Here is a 5544-nt window from a genome sequence, read left to right as displayed (position 1 = left end):
TTCTGTGACCACTGCAGTGAGAGCTGCTTGATCTCAGTGATGCTGCTGCCTGATTGGCTGAGAAAGGACAATTTCACACTCAGAGGGGACACAGTGGCTGTGTTTCCATGCAGATTTTTGCCTGATTGAACACATTCCAAATATAGATTCAGACTGAGGTGTTTATTCTCACTCTACTCGTCAATCTGATGGAAAATCTCCGTTTACATGCTGACTACAAGTACTCCAATCCAAAATTACGCACATGCGTAGATTAGTGTAGACGTTACCAAGACAACCAGCATCATGTCCAGTCAGAGTGAGATGAGCAGCAGTGAGCAGTGCTTGTGTTTTTAATTACTTTAAAATGACGTCAGACTCAGGAAAACGTCCTTCACATGTCCTTATTAAAGAAGGCCGAGAGGAAGACGTCGTGTTCTGAGACACATAAGCTGGACGTCCGTCCCACCGCCGTCTTTTAAAGACCAGAGCAGGAACTTCGGCCCAGTCCCATTTCTTATTTTTACCCCCACCCCTTGTTGAGTTACAAGGGGTAGTGGTTGAACTCTTCCCTCTGAAATGGGACCCTCAAATAAAAAGAGCATCACTTCATTAACAGCTACCAGCGCTGCTCTGTAGGCGACCCTGCCAGTCTGCAGTGACAGCAGAGGAGAGTAAAGTTCAGCTCCTCACTGCTGGGCTTTAGTTACATTTAGGGCATCGTATGCCACCAAAGAGGGGGGCAATTATTTATTATCACCCACCCCTAATTCTTCAGTGATATAAAGCTGAATTCATTTTTTTTTCGCCAGCTTTTCATTCGAATGTTCCTGTTCCACCTTAAATGGAACAGCAGTTACATTCTGGCGATTCAAGCATCAGAACCGCTGAACTTTTTAAGGTGGAATGGGAAAGTTAGCTAGCTAGCTACCAAGATGTTAGCATAGTACTAGTGATTTTTTTTATGCTTGTTATGAAGAAAACGACCAAAATACACTGAAACGACATTAAACTAAGATAATACAGTGGTTATCGTAATTTCTAACTGAGAAAATTCTCACATTTGTGGGTTTCTTTGCTCTCTTGTTCTCCATCTTGCCAGTTTTTCTTTTTTTCTCATAACTCTCTGTTTGGAGTCTCTGAAAAACCTCCATCTCAACAAGAATCGGGACACCCTACCCCTAGACGTGAACGCACAAAACGGAGGACTAAGGGCTCAGTGGTAGGGGCGAGGGGTGAAATGGGATTGGGCCTAAATCTCCTCTGCAGACCAGTTTCTGCTCCGCCATGTTGAACAGTATAAACTTTCACTATGACGTGACGAACATGATCAGAACGGACTTAAACTTTCTGATAGGGAATGTAATCAGATACAGGCGTTTACACGGAAATTATTCTTCTATTTAACGGATTATTTACAGGATTACCCACCTCGATCAGTCGGATAGAAATTAGTCCATTCCAATTGAGCTATTAGTCAAATTATCAACGGATTATTAGGCTGCATGTAAACGTGGCTACTGTGGAAACGTGTGTCAAAGTGGTGTTTTAGCACTTTAAATCAAAGAGCCGGCTCTGGTGGTGTCCCAAAGATAGATACCAGGGGTGCACAAACTTTTTGTCTTGGGAGGACCAAGTATAGTGTCTGTGGAGGGGTTGAGGGCAAAAAGAGACAACAATATACAAATACAGAAAGTTTGATGGTTTTAAATAAAGGTTTTAAGATGTATTTTATAACATTACTTGATATTTTGTTACTAAGATACTTAAAAAGTACCATTTGTCAAAGACCGCACTGCAAAACATGGTATCTGACAAGTGAAATGATCTTAAATCTAGCTGGTATATCTAATATTCCTCATTTTGAGACTATTGTATTACTATAATAAGGTTATTTAACTTATTTCTAAGTATGTTTTAATGTTTTTAATGTTTAAAAGCACATTTCTTACAACAAGTAAAATAATCTGCCAATGTAGTGAGATAATTTGACTCACTGAAAACACTTAAATCAAGCACAAACATCTAGAAATAAGTTAAATGATCTTATAATAAGCTTACAATGGTCTCAGAATGAGATATTAGATATATGAACTAGATTTAAGATCAGTTCACTTGCTAAGATACCATGTTTTGCAGTGTAGCCTTCATTTTCCAGTCAAAACAGCCATTAAGTACAAGTTATTTGTACTTCAGCATCAGGAAAAAGGCAGAAAACGTATCTTTGACGGAAAATGACTCACAAGTAAATATAACAGCTAAATCTGATCTCAGCTGTGTGAGTCAGTGAGTCACTCTTTCCCTTTATTCCAGCCTCCATTCTTTTCAGGAGACTCACTTTCAGTTCCTCAAAGAATCTGCAGACACACCTCCAAAGTTCAGTCTTAGAAGCTGGTTGATCATTTTCTGAAGTAATCAAACACATTCAGTGGTGTTGAGGTCTGGACTCTGGGGTGGTCAGTCCATCGTTCAGCTTCTTTGTTTGATGTGTCCGTCTCCTTTTCTCAGTGAGGTTCTTCTTGATCAGCTACACATCCTTTCAGACCCACAGCGCTGAGTCGTCTTCTCACAGTGGAAGGATGGACAGAAACACCTGTGGATGTTTTCAGATCTGAAGCAGCTTGATTTTCTCCTCTCTCTCAGAGATGAAAGCTGTTTTTAATGTCCAGTTTTGGAAACTTGTTTTACTTTTATGCAAGTGGATTTTCTGATACATAATCTTATGAAAAATGAATACCTTGCACTTAATGGCTGTTTTGGCTGGAAATGAAATACATAGTCTCTTTATATACATATACATATATATATATGGCTGCTGTCAGAACAAAACCTTGTTTCTCCATTTTTGACATTTTTCAGTTTTTGACATAATCTGAAAATACCTGTTTTCCTTTACATTGTGTGTAAATTTCATGACGACTGGACTACAAGAAACGGCCCAAAATGACTTGGAAAGAAGTCTGGTTCCATTGACTTACATTAAAAGTAAAGTCTGTTTTTTCCCTTTTCCTGAAAAGTTACCATTTTGGAGACATGAGGTTTTGTTCCTGCAGCAGTGATGTGTATATATACAGACACAACACCAGCTGTATTGAGTGGATCAATACAAATAGTCCAAAATAACTTGTTACACTCAACGTTTCATTCTCCACGTTAAAATTTTGGAGGTTTTGTTCTGAAAGTAACTATATTTTATATATATTTCATGTATTATAGCTGTTTTTCCACACTGAAGTTGTTAGTGAGCCTCTCTGAGATACACTGAAGAAACCCGGTGCCATAGAAATGAATGTTATTGACTGTTTCATACAGATTGACATCTTGACACTTTAAAGTTTGTATGTTTGTATTTTAAGCAGCTTTCTGAGAAGAGAGTGAGACCGTTTTGTACTTCGCTTCTACTTGACAGGCACGTCTTTGTATTTTATTAGTACTATGATGACATTTTGAAGCTCCGTTGCTAAAAAACTGTATTTTTGATTGTAAGTTTGATGAAATGAGAGACTTTGCTGAAAATCCATTTCACTCTGTGATACAGAAACACATATTTTCACTGCCTCAGTGTTTTTGTATATATTTTTGGTATTACCTGTCCATGTATTTAATGGGCTTGATTATGTGTAGTTCTCATAATAAATCACAAGTACACATAAAATAAAAACCAGTCTAAATGTTTGAGTCGTGAGTGACTTTGTATGCAGTATTTTGATAAATGATTGTGTTCATATCTTTTCTGTTTAATCAGAACAGTTAAATATTAATTAGCTATGGTTATTATTATTATTAACACTCACGGTTAATAAGGAACCACTCTAAGAAAGTGGGTTCTTTGGTAAAGACAATGGTTCTATGTAGAACCATGAACACTCAAGGAACCATTTGCGTGCTTAAATGGTTCTTTGCATGGTGAAGTGGTTCTTCAGACTGATGGAAGGTGTGGTGTGTGTGGTTCTATATAGCACCAAAAAGAGTTTTGCTGTTGTTGCAATATCAAGCTTGTAACAACAGAGGAACCCTTTTTTGGTGCTATATAGAACCATTTTCAAAAAGGTTCCATATAGAACTGTATAAAACGCATTCTCCAACAATCTGAAGAATAGTTTCACCATGCAAAGAACCATTTAATCCTGCAAAAGGTTCCTCGAGTGTTCATGGTTCTATATAGAACCCTTGAAGAACCATTTTTTCAACTGTTGTTAATACATAAATGGTTAAAACAAGCAATATGATAGTACATTTAACTTAAAATGACAACATCTGGTTAAATTGGCCAAACTAAAAATAGTTAAGCAATAAACAATGAAAATATGTTATAATAATTACAAATAATTATTAATATATAAAAAGCTTACAACACTCTTTGGCTCTGAAGCACATTAATAACATCAAGAATGGGGCTGTGCAGGTCGTCTTTAGGGCCGGAGCTGGAACCATGTTGACCACTAGGTGGCAGCACTTCACTTCTGTGATTTAAGTCCTCAAAGAGCAAATAACCTACAATTGCAAAGAAATTAGATTATATTAGATTGTTCTATATCACATATTTCATATATTTTGTTCATGTAAAAACAGTCTAATTTCAGTACATTATAACTTGCTTTGTGTTTTGTATATAGAAAATATTTTTCTTAATTTGTATTTAATTATGATTTAGTAAAGAATTCCCAATTCACTGTAATAATCAAATTACTGCCTAATTCAGTGTGTGAGGTGTAAACAGAGTGATTCAGAGTGGTTTGGTGTGAAATGGTTCAAGTGTCTTTACAGTGGTGGTGATAGGAACCAGGGGTCGCCATGACTACAACACAGATATAGACATTTTATTTACTATCCAGAACCACCAGTGAACCTACACGAGTCTTCTGAGTTTATATGGAATGTTGATGATGGAAAATAGTGGAAAATCTGAAATAATAAGTTTACTTTGGGGACTATTTTGCCTCACAACACCCTGCATGTATCCCTCTGCTGTAAATGGATTTTAAAGATGTTTTAGGCCTAAAATCTTCTGAAAAACATTCATAAAAACAGAGTCTCAGTCATCAGGCAGTGAATTCATAACCATTTCATGTAGTAACTTTCTGTGAGGGAGCTTTTAGAGGTGGACGTCTGGTTCCTATCACCACCACTGTGAACAATTCTGACAGTGTTATTTTATCTAGAACAGAGCGTTTCACACCTCAAACCCCTCTGAACGACTGCTTGCAAATCAGTGGAGCTGCCCTTTAAATTAGATTATCATGCACACTTAAAAAAGCTGGTTCTTCAAGGGTTCTTATATAGCCAAGCATGTAACAACAGAAGAACCTTTTTAGTGCTGGGTCATTCTACAGAAACATCCATTTTTGTGTCCCTAGCCTTTACAGATATATTACACTTGAAAAAACATGTTCGGGTTACAATTTATTTATATTTTAAAATAAAACAATACATTATTTTATCAATTACACCTTCTTCAGCCTCAATTTAGCAATATTGGTTTTTAAATCAATCATATAGAATTCCAAGCACCACAGAAGAGCTCGTCCTCAGAGTCAGGTGTGAAGGCTGAGGCCATATTTACAG

The sequence above is a fragment of the Colossoma macropomum genome, unplaced genomic scaffold (genome assembly GCF_904425465.1).
Source record: "Colossoma macropomum unplaced genomic scaffold, Colossoma_macropomum, whole genome shotgun sequence".
NCBI lineage: Eukaryota > Metazoa > Chordata > Actinopteri > Characiformes > Serrasalmidae > Colossoma > Colossoma macropomum.
Note: the sequence above shows the minus strand (reverse complement) of the source record.